The following is a 19,297-nucleotide window of genomic DNA, read 5'->3' as shown; positions in this document are numbered from 1 at the left end:
TATTATATTTTTAACTATTATTTAAAGCTTATTTCAGATGAAAAGTAAATGTAGTGTTCTATTGATTCATATCGTTATTAATTTTATTTTAAAGAAATTCTATTAATTAAAAAAAAAATGTATAAAACAATATACTTTTAGTAGAGAATTTTAACCGGGCCCTGAGGCAATTAAGAATAGCGTCGAGTATTTTTGTTGTTGGCAGAAGTGGCGGATCTATTTGAATCTTTTATTGGGGGACGGGGCAGAACCCTAGATTATTGGGAGTGGGCAATCCTGTATAATTCTAATGATTTAAATATTCAAACGTATTTTAGAATGGTTATAAAGGTTTTACGAGATTTTGAACTTTTACATTTCAGAACAAGGAATGATTCTTACACAATGGATCATGAAAATAATATACCATTAACAAATTATTAGAATTTTTACTGTTTTTTTTAACCATTTTACCTTAAAAAAGCATTTATAATTAACGATTATTATCATTAAAAAATATTTATGGCACTCGATCAACATTCTTCAAAAATTAATAAGGAACTGATTGCAAATATTGCGTAAAATGCTAATTTTCTAGACAACGATCAATAAAATGACTATTTTCCTTGAAACACGTCTTTTTCAATGAATATCTAAATTAATTTAGAGTCTTCCTTGCATTTATCAAGCATATATTATCCATTACGTTTGATAGTATTTACGTTTGCTTCTTTTTTCTAGAGAGAAATCAATGTAACCCTGATTTTATTTACATTTTTAGCATTGTTTACAAATAACAGAACATAACTCCGGTAAATATTATTCTTTAAAAGTTACTGAAACAGTATAAATCATTCTTTCTCTAATAAAACAACAAAATATAATAAATGTCAAAACTACGAAACATAGTAGGCGTTAAAAACTACAAAAGACTTACATTTCAGTGCACAAAATTTTTCAGCCAACGTGTGCAGATGCAACCTACTCTAACATACCATTAGACCTGCTTTTCAACAATAGAAGGCGAAAGACGTTTGGAAATACTCGCCGTCTTAGAAATAGGGGAAAAGGGAAAACCTGTAGGGATGTTTGTAAGGTGTTAATCTTATGCAAGACGTGGTATTTCATTCATACAAATAGTCTTTCTCAGCTTTTAATTTTAAACAAACTTTATCGTACATCATAAACATGAAAATTTTCTCGATTGTATGAACTGGTGAATGTTGTGAGTTTATTGGGAAGAATGCATTTATTGGAAGAATAATGCATGTTAACAATTATCCGGGTATTAATTTGCAAATTAAGATTAATTATAAATGTAAAAAAGGAACTTATGGTCACGTGCGTAGATGAAGGAGATTCTGGAAAGATCCAAAACTGTTCACATTTTTATCAAAACAAATTGAAAAATTATTAGAGTCATTTTTAAATTATAATTTTTTTTTTCTTTTTGTTTATTTATTTACAATTAAGGGGTTAGTTTTGTTATTTTTAAGTGTTCACCAAAGGTAAAATGAACCATTTGTCCTCGAAACAAAAGAAGAAAGCTTTTATTAAAGGGTTAATTTTATCGCCTGTTTTAAAAATCTACTCGGGTATAGTCCACTGTTCCTCTGTGCCTGGGGTCTTAGTAAATGCAACTGCTAGAAAAAGCAAATGTGAAGTAAATATGCTTGGTAAATTGAAATGGTTGCTTTTCGAACAGGGTAGGGAATTGTTGATTAGGTCTTCAGGAAGTACCAAATACCCATGTTACGGGATCACTCCAACCCGAACTTCCCGGGTTATACTTGTCTGCAAGTTTCTGGCTATCGAAGCAAAATCGTTTTCTTATTTTTATTTTAAATTTGATATTTAATTTATGAGGGGGAAAAACAGTTCTTCAGAACACAGAAAGTCAGAAGTTTTCAGAACTTCTCATTTCTGTTAAGGTAAATTAAATCTTTTCATTTAAGAAAATTCTAAATCTTAACTGCCCGGTTGAAATTCTAAATTGAATAAAATTATAAAAATGTTGACACACCTAAGTTTTTATAGTGTGGAAAAAATATGAGTAAAAGTATCGAATGTAATTGTAAGGTTAGTTTAAAAAGAGTTTCGTTTTAAGAAGGACATTTAAACTGAAAATCTTAACCCTACCCCCCCCCCCCAAAAAAAAAACATATTTTAAGAATACTCACGAATAAATTCATTTATAAATGTGCCACGTCATGTATAATATAAAACTTCCTGATAAACTCTACTAAAAATGTGATGACATACTTAATTTTTGTTATCCATTTTTTACTCATTTGAGCATTTTCACGTAAAAAAGAAAAAAAGAAAGTTCTTTTTTTATTTTGTTAATTACGAAAAATGCAGCGTGGCTGAAACATTAATAACATTAAACTGAACATTAAACTGAAACATTAAACTGAATATTTATATTATTTGGTTGGTAAAAAGTTATTATTAATATCTTATAACAAAGAAAAAATCTTTGGATAAGCTCGTTTACATAATTATTTATTATTATTTCATTTAATAATAGCCAAAAATGTAAATTGTGCGGTATAAATTTTTTAAAAATTATTTTAAACTATTTTGAAGGAAACTACCAAATCCCTCGAAAAAAAGGTGAGTTTATTTAGAGAAATTACATTTTTATGTCTAATATTCTTACCTTCGCAATAATTAATTAGCGTGTTTGAAGTTGAATCTTAGAAGTATTTTGAACTTTGAATGACACTTATTAGTGCGTGAAAATCAGACTAATTAAAACGTTAAATCCTAAAACTAGACGGAGACACTCGAAATCTTATAATTAATTTTTGGCAAATGATAATTTAAATTACCAACTAAAACGCAAAAACGAACTTTGTCTGAATTTACTTTTTTGCTTGATGGATTTGGATTATTTAATCTCAAATTATGTGACTAACCGCTGTCATAAAATATGGCCGCAATAGATAAGATTTAGATAGTGAGATCCGAAAAATCTATGGAGACACCCTAAATATAGTAATTAATTCTTGCAAATGATAATGTAAATTACCTTTTAGTACACAAAAACGCTTTTGTCTGAATTTTTTGCCTTTTTCTTTATGGATTTGGATTATTTACTCTTAAATTATAGGGCTAGTCGCTATATGGTCCCTATAGATAAACCGGGAGACATTTTCATTTTAAGATAACCCTTCATATTACATACTTTATAGCTAAAAAATATTATAATTAATTACTGTTCTTCGTACACAAAATCATACTTTTTTCTTTTCTGTAATAGCATCAAGTCAGAAAACAAATCGTTCACTCTTTAAAGATTTATATAAGGATGTGATGAAAGAAAAAGTTGAATTTTATCATTTATTGGTTGTACTTTTGATAAAAATCTTTAGTTGCTTCATTGCGCAAAGATTACTTACCTAAGATTATTAATATTAACATAAAACCTATTTTGAATGAAAATTATTTCCGCAAAGTCAGAGAATAGATTAATTTCTTCCTTTGTACGTAAACGAAGGATGTAGAATTAAGTAAAATATTCTAATAAGAAACTTTTATTTGTCACATAAATTATCAGCAGTATAGATTTACTTATTATTAAATAAAAATTCATATAAAATATGCTAATATGCTATTTGAAATTAGCATTTGATTTGCGAAATTTCGGCAGGTTGGTCGAATCAGGTGCTAAGGAAATGGACTTTCAGTTTCTGAAAATGATTAATCAGATATTATTATGAAGTTATCTGTACAGTACTGTTTTCCCTCACACAATTGTTAAATATAACTTTCTCCAAATAAAGAAATAGGATGTCGTGAAGAAACTATGAACTGGATATTTCAAAAAGTCGGACATTATTTTACTCTCGAAGTAATTCGGACTTCCTCCTTGTTAAGAACTCGTCCAATGTTTATTTCTGTATGTCTTTAGATTTTGTTGAATTGAGTTAAATGTGTAGTGCTCAAATAAAAAAATAAATAAAAATTAAAAATAAATATGGTTCCCCTAGTTTGATCAGAAGAATGATCCAAAATTTTGAACCCTAATATTAATTTTACTTTTTGCGTATTTCGTCATATCTCGAGAACTTTTTAAGCGAATTGAAGCATTTTGGCACACAGTTATAAAATTCTTGTAGTCAGAGATAATTCCATTTAAAAAAAAAATAACTTTTAGAGCATATTATCTTATTTAATAATAGTCGAAATAATTTAGAATTGTAAGGTATTCAAAATGTTGAATAATTTTAGAGTATGCAATTTCACGTGGGAAAATACGAAATTTGAGAAAAATTGGTCGAATAGTTCCTGAGAAATTGAATTTTAAATACAAGACTTCTTTGAAACTTAATTTCGCAAGAGCTAAACTAATTATTTCGTCTGCACGAATTAATTAACATATTTGAGGTCACCCCCTATAACTATTAAGATTGAGTCCTAGAACGTGAACATCCGTTTATTAAATTAAAAGTTATTCAGGGTGGTCCGTTTTTTTCTCTACCCATTATACACTGCAAAAAATTCAGGATCAAATTACAAAAAAAAAAAAAAAAAATACCGGAACTCAGGTTGCCGGTACTTTTTATCGTAAAATCCATTTTTACGAGAAAAAAAATCTAATAGACCATAATTTTTATAATATTAAATACCATAAATATCACTGAATCTCTCTAATTAAATAAATATTACTGTGGAATTTACGGTACAATATTTTACGGTAAAAATGGATTTTACGGAGAAGGCACCCAAAGTGCTGGTAATTTATACCATAATTTGATACGAAATTTTTCAGATTGTAGATTTTAGTGGGATGGGTTTTAAGAATGGATTTTACGGAGAAGGCACCCAAAGTGCTGGTAATTTATACCATAATTTGATACGAAATTTTTCAGATTGTAGATTTTAGTTCTTTCAATTCTATCTTTTAAAGTCATAATCGGAAATGAGAATTGTTATGTGTACTGAGTTAAAAAGAAAATTTTAAAACAAAAACTACTTCGTGAATTCGAAACAGAACCGGTTGTCACTTCCATAGCTGTCGTTGTCGGAAAGAATGTTAATTTATTCGTTCTTAGGAATACTATAATTCAACTAAAAAGTATTTAACTTTAATTATTGACCACCTCACAAGATACATTCGGGCTTTTGCATCAATATCCATTAGCTCAGAAACTTATACAAATTTTTTACATCAAATTTCTCAAAATCAAATTCCTAAATCTTTGTTGAGTGATAGAAACGCTGCCTTTACTTCTTCTCATTTTAAAAAATTTTTGAAACGTAATAAAATTCAACAATTATTGACAACTGCACATCATCCGCAGTGTAATGGCAAGGTTGAACGCCTTGGTCAAACAATAATTACGCGTTCAAAATGTAAAATTAATGAAAAACCTACTAAAACTCCCTGGCCTACTTTGTTTAAAGATATAGCTAATACTCATAACTTAACTCCCCATTCTGTAACAAAATTTCCAACTGCATACCTCATGCATGGTAGACTCCCCTATGAAAATCCCTTAAAGGAAGAAATCTATCCACCTGTTGAGGAAGCTAAAAAAAATAGCAGTTCAAGGAACTGAAGAATATCATGAAAGAAACAAAATTTATTATGATGCTAGATTTTTAGATATAGATTTTAAAACTGATAAATTAGTTATGTTTGAAGAATTAACTTATCCTAATACAAGTAAGTTGTCACCTCCTTTTAGTGGACCGCATAAAATTCTTCAAAAAATTTCAGAAGCTAATTACAAAATAAATAAAAAGAATAATTTAAGTAAACAAAATTTTTAAATAGTACATGTATCAAAGCTTAGGAAATATCACAGCCCACAAATGTTGAAATTAAGTCATGAATAGTGTCCGAAGGAAAAGAAATTTTGTTTTACTTTCTTCAAAGGAAGAAGTAAAACCTATATTTTTGAGAGATCCGAATCGCGTGTGGAGATGTTTACCTCAGCATCATTTGGATGTGAGGGCGATGAAAGTTGAACTTCTTTTCTCTCAACAAGGTGAGAAAATTTTTTATAAACTATTTTTGTATAGTCCAATCTGGATCTCTCAATATCACTGTGCTTCATGAAATTCTGTTTTCCTCCATTTTAACGGGAAATACAGATTTTCATCAAGTAAATAACCCCTTTTAACCACACAGAGTCTTAAATTCAGAATAAATGACACTTGTTGTCCAGTTCGTTCGCATAAAAATTATGTATATTTTTTGCGTGAAATTTTTTTTTGAAAATTTTAGTAGAATAGTTATATAAATATGTATCATTTTTCTTTCTGTTTAGTTGATTAAACAGATAATATGCATTATCATGTTTTCATTTTTGTCATTGTAAATAATTGTTTTTTTACACATAATTGAAAAAATGTTATTTGTAGTAGGGAAAAGGAACAGTCGTACCAACCTAAATTTTAAAATTTTTAAGTATTCTAAATTTTTTTCATTTTGGCTTACCAAAATTTTTTTTGGAGGGGATGTAATACAAAAATTATAAATACTTTTGTATTAATAAAAGCATTTAAACTCTTTTCATAAAATGTGTTTGGTAAAGAATAGGTGTAGAGATATTCTATTTTGGGACTCAAGGCTGAAAACATACCATTGAATTATAATTAGATTTGTATTTCAAAAGAGTTATTTTTCGAATCTTTCCCTCTTTCACTTCCATGTTAGGAAGCAGTAAATGATTTTCCTTAATGTGTAGACTTACAAGGTATGTACGAATTGAGCCTTTTCACCTCCTTCTCTGTTAGTATTTAAAGCAGGAGCGATTGTTTTTGTGCAACTCTTGCTGCATGATGTGATCCATGTAAGATGTGCGGGAACCATTCGGAGTTTTGTTCATCCCCTCCCTTGTGGAGAGTGGATGTGAAATGTTATGGCCACCAGCCTACCCGTTAATAAAACTAATGAAGGAATAATTGGTTCACGACTGAATTATTTGAGCTAATTGTAACCAATGATAACAGGAATGTAGCCCTGTTATTACACACACATATATAGGTCGTTTTTCATAAACGATTAGTAATTTCTAAGATTTCTCTCTTTTCCTTAAATAGAGACATTTATGGATTTTACTTTGCAAGATTTTCCCTAACATGTAACCGAGGAGCGCAACTTTTCGTGTACACTTTTATAACTGCTCTGTCTTATAATTAATAAATAAATTTTGTACCCTCCTTCACGGCCTGAGACCTGTTTTAATCCTTCCACTCGGCAACGTCGTTATAAGTCGACAGGATTAAACAGTCGAGAAGGAGGTATGGTGCATCAACGATATGTAATATCTCATTAAAATAATCATCTTAAATTTTGAAAATAAATCAACTTCGGAAGAGGGTACATCAAAAATATGGAATATTTCATTCATATGGACAGTTGAAAATTTATCAGTCAAATTCTTCTTCAACTCATGGCAATTCATAATTCATCCAGTATCTTCAACAAAAAATAAATGCTTCAGTCATCAAACTTTTTGTTTATATAAATGATACCTACGCCCAGTGGAACTTAACAATCATCGATTTTCCATTTGTCCATGCTGCATGTTATGTCTACGTTCTGAAGGTGATGAATATACTACTAGAGAGCTGAACTTCGATATTTTTCACCCCCCTTTGACTAAAAAGAAAAACTGTATCGGACTCCTGATAGACGTTAAAAAGTGTTCGATTTGAAATCCCATCCCTTTCCCTTACAAGTGTTTACGGAAAACTTAGTTATGCCTCTCCCACTGCTGCTCTGGATTTTATCGTCGATGAATAATTTTTCTCACACTCCTTTACCATGACCGCCATTCCCTCCCTCCTACTCAGAACTCAAAGAATCCGCTTCAATTTCTCCTTCACTATCGGTGTTAATTTACGACAACAAATTTTTTCAACAATTTACAAACAAATTTTTTCCCTAGCAGCTCTCGTCTTTGCATTTGGAATTGTGTTCATGGAACTTCAACACACTTTCATCTATGATGTTGCGGTTTTCAAAATATCTTCTTGGACTAATTCGAACTTTTTCACGTATCCTTTGTGGTAATTTTTTTTTTAAATTCTCATAAAACAATTTATTTAATTTTTATTGATTTAAAAAAAAAGCACTCATGTAAATAAACAAAAATCATAGATAATGATTTTAAATTTTTTCCCCATACTTGATATTTCAGTTGAAACAATTACTTTCTATACATTGATCGTATTTACTGTTGAAAATTTTTTTTCTTGAAAAATTTTTATTTTCTGAGAATTGATTGTTTTGATTGGCATAAAAAATGATGAAGAAATTATTTCAATATTTATTGTTTTATGTGTTAAAGTTTCCATGATTTATTGATTAGTAGAATTTATATTTTTGTTTTACTATAGTGTGTAGAGTTAAGATGAAAATTTTTTTTCGCTTCTTAATGCAACTACAATAATTATTGAAATTCAATTTTAATACATAAATGCAATTACGGTGTGGCAGAAATTAAATCAAGAAATGTTAAAACTAATACAAATAATTTGGAAAATGAATAAAATACTTGTTGTTAGAATTTAATTGAAATGTGAAACCAGACATTAATGCTTTAGTCCAACGTTGGTAAATAGTTCATAGCTCAGTTCTAGCTCAGTAATTTCCATTAACTAGCAAAGTTTCTTATTGCTGAGAGTGAATCCCAACATAAAGAAAAAGTGACCAAACACAAATTGTAAAGTAATAGTAACCGAATACACTTAAAATTACGTTAAAAATAGAAATGAAAGTATTAGAATTTTTTAACACCCGATTGTGACAAATTAAATTACCAATTAAGATCTCTGCACAAAAATCACTTTAAAAAAATATCCGAACTAACATTTTTGAAAAAAAAATGAAAAAATTATGTCCAAAAAGAGAGAAAGGTATAAATGAAAAAAACAAAAGGTAATTTGCAAATTAACCAAACTTGCACTTCAGATTAAAAATAAGGAAAATAGCTAGATAAGTCAAAAATTAAAAACTGATGTACCTTAATACCATATTAAATTTGAAAGCTTGTTTTGGATTTCAATTAGTGATTGTGTTAAACGAGTTGTAATGCAAAATCTGATCACCTTTTCTGATTATGAAAGCAATTTGTCCCTACACATTTTTCCTGAAATCCTGGTTAATGATTGCAATAAATACCAAGAAAGAAAATAGAAGTATAAATAAATATAAAAAGAAAGTAGAAAGAAAAATAAGAGAAAGAAAGAAAAGAAAAAATGCTACAGAAGTCAAATTTTGGACATAAAGAAAAGAAGAAAAAAAATTTCCGGATATTTTGCTATTAAAGTGATAAATATCAAAGGTAAATAATAAATAAAGTGACATAAAGACAATATTGAAATCTTGGACTTCGCAATAACAACCATTGTGTCATTTTTTATTTTATTTTCAAAGAAGGCAAACAATACTCAAGTCTAATTCCAGATTTAAATTTTTTGTAAAACTGTTTTTTGTATTTTATGTTTTACATTTTAACTTACACATTTTGAAAAATGTTTATAAATTTTTTTCACATTGATTGAAGGATTTATTTAAAGTGTGTGATTATGAGGAATACTATAGTGAAAAAACTTTGTTGTGATCTTTAAACAAAGGACTTGGAACTGAAAAAACTGAAGTCACAAAAACTATAAAAAATTAAAATCAAACTTTTAAGTTTGCTGGTAGTGCTACTACAATTTTTTTTATTCCTCGAACACTTTAATTATGTTATCATTTTTAACATGTGTACAAATGTGTATTTTTTTTATTTTTATAAGTCATATTACTTTATATCTTGTTAAAATTGCAAATTTGATTATTTTCATTTTAATTGTGCTTCTATCAGAGGGAAGATTCTGCAAATATGTAGATAATTTTTAAAATTTTTGGATTACAATTTAAGCATTTTCGGCGAGGGGGGATGTAACATAAAAAGCTTCAATTTATCTTTTTTAAATCCCTTTCTTTTACTTATTATTCTAATCGAAATACTTTCTCACACTTTTGAAAGCCACATCCTGACCTTAAATCTAATTTTGGCACAAGTATGCATTTAATTAAAAGCAGGACATTTTTCCCTTTAATCTTCGTGGGAATCACTCAACCTATTTCATAAACCAATAGTAATTTCTAAGATTTCCCTCTTTTCCCTAAATAAAGACATTTACGAATATTACTTAGCAAGATTTTCCCTAACATATAACCGAGGAGCGCAACTTTTCGTGTACACTTTCATGACTGCTCTGTCTTATAATTAATAAATAAATTTTGTACCCTCCTTCCCTGTCTAAGACCTGTTTCAATCCTTCCCCTCGGCAACAATGTTATATATATATATATATTTCAATCAATAATAATTTCAATTATTAAAGGCCCCTGCCAAGTCTAGCGAAATCTCTATGTGCAGTTTGTGCAGTGTACAATAATATAATATACGTTTATAAGACGCTGGAAAACTTTTGTTCTAAGTATTAATTAAGCTTAATAACTATTAACGTAACTAACTATTAATTAAGCTTCGGAAACTAAGCAAAAAATTAATTTCACTGATTAAACATACCTTTTTTCTCGGCGAATAAGGACTGAAGGTACCTGCAATTTGGAAGGGAAAAAAAAGATCCCGATAGTTTAGTCAGGAGAATAATCGGAAGTTTTTGCCCCTTAATATTAGTTTCACATTTTGCGTGTTTCTCCATATATCGAAACATTTTAAGCAAATCGAAAAATTTTTGCACATGGTTATAAAATTCATTTAATCAAAGATAATTATAGTAAACATAAATTATAGTAAATAATTATTTGGTATTATTTAATTAAATAATACTTAGAAAATTTTGAGTTGTAAGGTAATACAGTTTTTTACATAATTTTAAAGTACGTAATTTTGCATTTCAAAATACATAATTTGTACGAAATCGGTTAAAAAGTTCCAGAAAAAACGAATTTAAAAAAAAAAATCTATTTTATCCAAATAATATTTAATGATTATTTATTATTATCTAATTTAGAAGAAATTTTGAATAATAAGGTCCACATATTTGAAAAAATTTCAGAGATTATAATTTCGATTGATAAAGTTTGAAAACAGAGATATAAAAATTTAAGAATTGGGCTTTTTCTAAAGATTAGTACTCAATTCGTTGAATACTTCATAAAAATTTTGGAAATTGGAACGTGGAATTTTTTTTTCGTTCTAAATAAAAATTAGAATGAAAATGAATCAACTGAAACTTTTAATTTGTCTCTATATTAGTTTATCTTTATATTAAACTTAATCTTATAATATTTCATAATAATTTATCTTATAATATTTTAAAAAAGAACTATAAGGTTGAAAATAAGTTAAAAATAAAAGACTAAAAGCATTTGAACCTCTCATTACCAATTATATATTTGTTTCATCATTCATCACTGTTCATTCCGAACTTCTGAGATGGGAGGGATTTTTGTACTTCAAACCGGTTTCTTTTTCCCCCTATTTTTTGTTTGTCTTTTCTTTCTTCCCATCCGATCTTTCAACCTGACCTGTTATTGAATTGCCATCCCATGCTTCTTTTTTTTCTTTTTAACTCCCTTTCTGTATTGAGGGGACATTCTCCGCTGTTCTTGTACCGGAAGTAAGTAAAACATATAATGGGATGAATTCCTATCGTATTTATCGCTTTTCGCATCATATAAACATAAATTCTTGGTATAGAAGCAAGGTTCGAAAAGAAATGTTATTTGTTTTCTTTTATTTGTATTTATAATCAAAGATATATAAAGATTCCTGCAATAGTTATGAAAGTGAAAGACGTTTTAGAATTAAAAACACATGTATTCATGTTTCATAAACATTTTGCGAAAACATATCAAAATTCGCCCCGAAAAATATCTTGCAAATGACAATTTTTTTTATTTTATGATTTTTCTTTGACATAATCCAATTTGATTTTACAATTTTTTATTTGTTTTCAGAACTACTAATAGTTGATGCAAAACTATTCAAAAATGAATTCTTAATGACAAATATTGTATCATGCAATGAATTGTTTGAACAAAATGGTTAGGCTGGTGTTCTTTTAATGACTAACGAGCTGAATTTATTAGGTGAATCTTAATTCGCTCTGGACTTTTTGATATTATTTTATATTTACTTTACAATATATTATTTAAATCTTAAATAAATAGCTAACAATATTGTTTGGACATCAAAAATTTTTTGAAACGTTTACATCAGGGCTAAAGAGAATAGAAGGGCTAGTTCACTCCGCTCTTAGAGCTGAAGCTAAGATTTCCATCCTCATGACGTAACTGTGTCCACAGATCTCGGAGATCGCAAGCGAAGATATTATGATAACTTTGCATCTTTCTCTTTGTGAAAATAAGTTAGACTTTTTCTGGTTATTAGCTTTCAAACTTTACGTAATTAACACATTATTTCAGTTCATAAACATAGTTCAAAAAAACCTTCATGGCTATTATATTAAAAAAAAATACCATTTAAAACTTATAAAAATATTTTACTAGTTGGCGAAAATGACACTATAAATACTTTATTTTAAAAAGTTCAGTTTTAACTTTATTTATTAAGAAAAATGAAAGCATATATCGACACTTTTTTATCTACATATTCTTTTATAACAATAAGTTGAGTTAAATTTAAAATCCCTGATTTTAAAATATGCCATTAATTTGTTCATACTTAATCATTAGGAAACATCAACCTTAAACGCTAATTACTGAAACAAAATAATAATTTAGTCTCATAATGACATTAGAAATTTTACAATTGCTTATAGATGTTTAAATTTACGATGGTATAATTTATAGATATTTAAGTTTAGAGAATATAATTTTCAAAAAAAATCATAAATATTTAGAATAACTACATTAAAAATATGTTATAAAATTAGGAGAATTTCAACTACATACTATATATTTTATTTATACTTTTTATTTACATTTTAATTTTCTTTGACTTTATCAATATTTTTAATTTTTTTCACCTACCTTTCTTTTTGAAGTAACGAGGCGGTTTCTATTTAGATAATGAATTTTTATAAAAGTTCTTAACGATAGAATAAACGTATTGCTGTTTTATATTAACTGTGTCATTTCGGAATCCATTCTTTACATAGTTGTTCATTTACTTTAGGGAACACGCGGAAATTTATATTTTTTCCTTTTGTTTTTCTATCAGAAATTTCGCAAGTTGCAACTGCAAAACTGAGGAAACTCATTATAGAAAAAAAAACAAATGTCTTAGAATGTGTCACAAAAAGAAATGTTTCAATATTAGTAAGAGCTATTAAGGCCGAACGCTCCGTTCTTGAAGTAAAAGTGCGAACTTTGCGCCAAAGTGACGTCACTAGAGAAAATCGGAGGATTGACGCGGCGAGAGTTTCTACAAAGGAGTGAACCAGCCCTTCTATTCTCTTTAGCCCTGCGTTTACACAATGTTTATGAGACGATCTAAGACATAAGAAAAATAATTAAAAGTAGCTGCGGATTTAAGAGTTTTGTGGAATAAATAAAATTGTTTCCAGGACTTTTGAAACGTTTTCATTCTTATTTTAATTAATCATTTTTAATGATTCAAATAATACTTTATATTGTGTCAAACATTGTAAATATTAGAAGCATAGAACAAATTTTTAATCGATCAAGCATTTTGTCCTGATTTTAATGCCGGCAAATTTTAATATTTTAGAGTCAGTGAAAGCTAAGGCTTTATAAGATATTCACAAAAATATTGACCAATAGACTGGTAAAAGTTTTGGACTCGGCGCGAAAGCAAAAATAAACAACCTAAAATTAATATATTTGTTTTTAATAAAAGTGGATTTTCTTTTTATTGCTTACCACCTAAAGTAGCGTTTTTCACAATCATTACCCAAAATTACACTTAGTAATAGTAACAAAAAGTACAATAAGGACTGAACTTTGCACTATAAATGATAAAAAAAAATTCCTGATAACCCTAAATGCGACAGCCGTAAAATCCGGGCCGGGATAGCCTGGTTGGTAAGACACTGGGCCCATATCCTAGAGTTCGTGGGCTCGACCCCCACCTTCCGAAGATTCCTCGTGTAGTAAATGGTGACTGATGCACGGTAAATCTGTCGAGTCGCAAAGTCCTCCATGTTCCCCTAACAAATCAATACTTCTGGGGTTACTGATACAGGAGTTTTCTTGTCTTCTGGATTGGTTCAAAATTACAAGGCTACGGAGTTGAATATCAGTAGTCGTAAACTCAAAATTGGGTCGGCTGTACAACGACGGTTTTATATAAACCATAAAATCCATTTCAATTGTAACATTTTATACCGTAATTTTTGTATTAATATTTGTTTAATTACAGTAATTCTGTAAATATTACTGTTAAAATTACGGTGTATGAGATATTACAGAAAAAAGTAGCGGCACCCTGAATGCCGGTCTTCATACCGTAATTTATATGGAATTTTTTACAGTGAGGATTCGATCCTCAGTAACGGCTTGCACCCAACATCGGATAGAAGGGTGCCTGTCAGGGAAGTAAAGGCGGCTTCTGCGTAAGGTTGATTACATTGACACAATCATAGCTGTTGATCTGATATGGGAATGCTTCACATTTCTCATAATATAAACTGAAAATTACTACTGCATTAAAAATTTACTTTATGCAGAGTTTACTTTGAATGTTGAAATATTTGAATTATATGTATTTTTTAAAATTTCGAAAAATAAAAATGGGGCAAGAAATAAAAATAAAATAAATTTTATTAAAATAATTACTTTCAGAGTTGACATGGCTGGTTTTATGAACAAGATATACAGAGGGGGATAAGCTTTTGAGAATTAATTTATGAGGCTGTATTGTAATAAAAAATAATAAAAACTTTTTTCGATACATAGTATCAGTATCATACAATAGTACTTTTTGTGTGTCGCTAAATGTCCTGCCTCAATGTATGCCATTTTAGTACCTAGATTGAAACTCTTAGATTCATAATATATTATGGTGGTTTAAATTATCGTAAATAAAAGTTTTAATACATTTAAATAAAAGCACATCTTCGATTGAAATAAATATATATTTAATGAGAATAAGATGAACCCTGCAGTGGGGCGTGCACCTTTTCTTTTTAAGAAACTGATCATTTATATTATCAACTGATTATTTAGTTTTATACATACATTTATATATAAATAGACATACATACACTGCTCAAAAAAATTAGGGGAGCGCATGGCTCCCCTAATTTTTTTGAGCAGTGTAGAAAAAATAAATGTGCATACATACATATGCGTATATATGTGCATACATAATAGAAATCACATGACTATGGAAATCATTGATTTCCATGGTCATATGATTTCCATTATGGATTTAGTTTTTAGCCGTATGATTTCCATGGAAATCGTATGACTGAATACAAAAACTTGAAATTCGAATCGAAAATTTGCTAGGGGAAAACCGTCTGGAAGGCAGTAGATGTCCGTATGTCCAATTTGTATTTTAATAAAAAAAACTGTGTTTAATTTTGTAATAAAAATATACTATGCAATAAAGTTTTCCAAAATATGAAAGGAGACATCTAAACTAAACAAATAAATGAAGAAACTAAAATAAATAAATAAATGAATAAAAAGAATAAAATATGAATAAAATAAAGAAGCCAATTACAATTAACTAAACTTTTCTTGTAGCACTTCAAAGCTGTTTTTTATTTTATTTTATTTTATTTTATTTATTCTTTAAATTTTTTATTGAACATTTAAATAATATCTTAGTTAAATAATTCTTACATAATTTTATTTAGTACAAATTCCTGAGTATTTGAAGCTAGTATATAATGGTATAGACTATATTTAATATATTGCTCGAATATATTAAATATAGTTTGAATCACGGAAAATCTAAATTCAAGGGCGCCGGGATGGGAGGTCACTGTGACCACCCTAAACATTTTCATTATTCGTAAAATTTTGCTTCACATTCGGTAAATATATATATATATATATATATATATATATATATATATATATATATATATATATATATATATATATATATATATATATATATATATATATACCCGGTAACACGTCAGTGGACACTGCAGATTTCCCACCATGTGCAGATAATTTCTATCTTAAAATAATTTTAAAATAAAAATAATAAATTGCTAGCAAGACAATGTTCGTTTTTTTTTTTCTTTTAAAGTAAATAAAATTGCCGTATAAAATTGAGATAAGGTGAAACAGGAAAGATTTTTCTTTTTTATTCTCATTGATGAACGATAAAAAAAATCAACTCTCCCCTTTTGAAACCTGACAAACCAAATTGACCCAACATGACCCGTCATGACAGTTGCAGCCTGCATGCATTGCCATCGCAGTTACAGAAACTTCAGTCTGTGGTAAGAGTTTTTACTAGGGCTCAGGTATAATTTTATTCACAAAGCTTAATGCAGAGCTCAAAGGGTGTAAACATATTAAAAATTTGAAAAAGGGGAGAAAATATTTATCGCCTTTAAAAAAAAAATTTTTTTTTTGCCTGAATTGTAATATGATACTCCCCTTCCTGTTTTGAATCTGGCATAATCAGATGAATTTGATATTCTAGTTTGATCTTATAATTTGATATAATATCTTTAGAAGCTTTAACTATATGGATTTATTAAGTTTTTTTTTTCAAAGTATTATGTGCAAATTTCAAATTAAATTTAAAAAAAAGCAATAGTAGATTTCTTAACCTATCCTATGTTTACATGTGCAAATTTTATTATATTTATGTTTAGGATAACAAAATTTCTCCAGTCTGATTTTTTATTTTATTTTAATCTGGAGTGGTATATATGCTTTAGAAATTTCTTGTATAAATCTTTAGCTTGATATAAATTTTTTTTTCTCTTCAGTTATTTAGATGCTTTATTCGATCTTTTCTTAAAAGAATTACCATATAAATTTCAAACATACATTTCTGATATTTAATTTTTATCGACTATTTTCAAAATCAAAATTAACTATGACCCTGAGTAAGCCTAATTTTTACAATATTAGTCTCCACGTTATTGCGTTTAAGTAGCAGATTTCCTTGATTTGTGAAAATTATGCTTCAGAATGGCTATATATATATATATATATATATATATACACAGAGAGAGAGAAAGGTATAGGCGAGAAAAAAAGTATGCTTAATCAGTAAAATTACTTTTTTGAGTAGTTTCCAAAGCTTAATTAACAATTATTAATAATATTAAATTATCCGATCATCAAAACAAAAGTTTTCCTGAGTTTTATATATGGTATATTATATTATTGCTCACTGCACATAGAGATTTCGTTAGACTTAGCTATATATATATATATATATATATATATATATATATATATATATATATATATATATATATATATATAGATTATGCAACCCTGTTAGAGTCAGCGGGTTCGAGTATGAGAGATCAAATGGATGAGAAAAAATGCTGTTTTAAATTGAACAATCAAAGTGTGAGAGATTGTTCAATCTAAAACTGCATTTTTTTTAAATAAGCATCGCATTAATATGAATTCTATTTTCAAGCAAAATATATGTTTTAAAAGAATATGAAATTTCAGCAAAATATTTATTAGCATTAAATATTTTGTCTTTAAAAGCATAAATGTTAAAAGAATTTTAAACTTACCATTCACTCAAAGTGTTTGTGTATTCCATGTCGCTGTTCCTGCCCACTGTTTCATTCCAGCCTACTCAATATCGCCTACAAAACGAATTCAATGAGTGGGACCAACTCCCTCGGTTATTTTCTCCCACTTTCTTATTTGGAACGACGTATTTTTGAAAATGTCGATTTTAGATTTGTTAGGATGGATACAAACATTCCTTTTAAAAGGAAAAAAAGAAAAAGCTTGACATTTTTAATAGTGTTCTAAGTTATTATTATTAAAATTTTTTTTTTTTCAAATATACTTCCATTCTGGGTTCCTTACGCCACTTACAGTCCCTGGTCAAATTATTAGACACACTATAATATTCTACGCAAAATCTTAATTATCAGATGATACTATACAGCTTTATTGTTTTCACGCGACTGAAACCGGTTTGCTCTTGTTTACGTTCGTGTGTCAATTGGTTAACATTGTAATGCAATACTTTAAAAATAAATACATATACAAAGTATATAAAAAATCTCCTGAATAAAAACCCATTACATGTATGTTTAAATATAAAAGTGCAGCATATATACTCGTACAAAACATGCAATTATAAAAGCACTATAGTGCGTCTAATAATTTGGTTTAATTATTATAATTTACTAATAAAATACACGATATAACAAATATTCTATAATTATATAATATATCGTCTAATTTATCTAATCGTCGAATTTGTATTATATATCGCCTAATTTAACACACTGATACACGAACGTAAACAAGGGCAAACCGATTTCAGTCTCGTAAAAACAGTAAAGCTGTATAGTATCACCTGATAATTAAGATTTTGCATAGAATCTTATAGTGCGTGTAATAAGTTGGCCAGGCAGGGACTGTACAACATCTACCATTTTAAGAGTTTTTGCTATACAGATGAATGAATTTTTGTAAACTTTGGGTCTATAAGCATGAAATGTATAAGCATGAAATACATGGAAGTTTTCTGAAACAAGCATGCTAAAGGCATAAAAGAATGGTGGGTTACTTAGACCAGTAGAAAGAGTTCTGTGTTTGGTTAACGTTAATTGATGATGATTAGGTCACAAATGTCTAAATAGAATGTACATATACTGCTCGAAATATTTATTAGCAAACGATTTTCCTCTTATTTTTTTTCGTTTCTTTTTTCAAGAAGAAAGAAGTTTATTTCAGGTAGTTTAGATATTACGTCAGTGGCTCTCAACCTGCTGGAGGGGGTAGAAGAATTTCAAGGAAGATTCAAGTTTTTTATGAAATAAATGAATAAGTAAATAAAAAAAGTATAGGATAGGCATAATAGACTTACTTCCTTACTGTGTAATCCTCAGAAATTCTGTCATAATATGTTTATATTTTGATAGTTTGAAGGGAAAAAAAAGAAAACAGATTTGAAATTTTATTGTTTACTCTTGGCTTACCTGAACTCACTTTTTTCTATACTATAATATACTAATAATGGTAAATCAGTTGTAATCTATGTGGTTACAAAACAGGGTCAGCCTAAATTATTCATTCAGTTTCAAAGGATTATTTATTTACGTGTAAAACTTACAAAGTTGCGTTACACATGGAAAGATACATTTACTAAGTTTCTATCATGAAATAAAAAAGTTCAGTGTAAACGATGCACACACACACACACACACACAAAAGAATCATCCTGAACTT

At 28.3% G+C, this 19,297-nt stretch overlaps 1 protein-coding gene across 2 annotated transcripts in view; it reads right to left on the bottom strand.

The window, feature by feature from the left end:
- LOC107452510 (uncharacterized) overlaps positions 1-18,026 on the bottom strand; it is a 136,251-nt gene extending 118,225 nt beyond the window's left edge. Inside the window, exons 1-2 of one of the 2 annotated variants that reach the window (XM_071187593.2) lie at positions 17,620-17,634; positions 917-1,056 (exon numbers count right to left, since the gene is read on the bottom strand). The gene's annotated coding sequence lies outside the window, so the exon portion shown is untranslated. Of the gene's footprint in view, positions 1-916; positions 1,057-17,619 lie in introns of both variants that reach the window. The other variant, XM_071187592.2, reaches the window with a different exon arrangement.
- Between the last annotated feature and the right edge of the window lie 1,271 nt (positions 18,027-19,297).

The sequence above is a fragment of the Parasteatoda tepidariorum genome, chromosome 11 (genome assembly GCF_982258835.1).
Source record: "Parasteatoda tepidariorum strain Cologne lab strain chromosome 11, Ptep-v5.0, whole genome shotgun sequence".
Classification (NCBI taxonomy): domain Eukaryota; kingdom Metazoa; phylum Arthropoda; class Arachnida; order Araneae; family Theridiidae; genus Parasteatoda; species Parasteatoda tepidariorum.
Note: the sequence above shows the minus strand (reverse complement) of the source record. Positions and strands in the feature narration are given on the sequence as shown.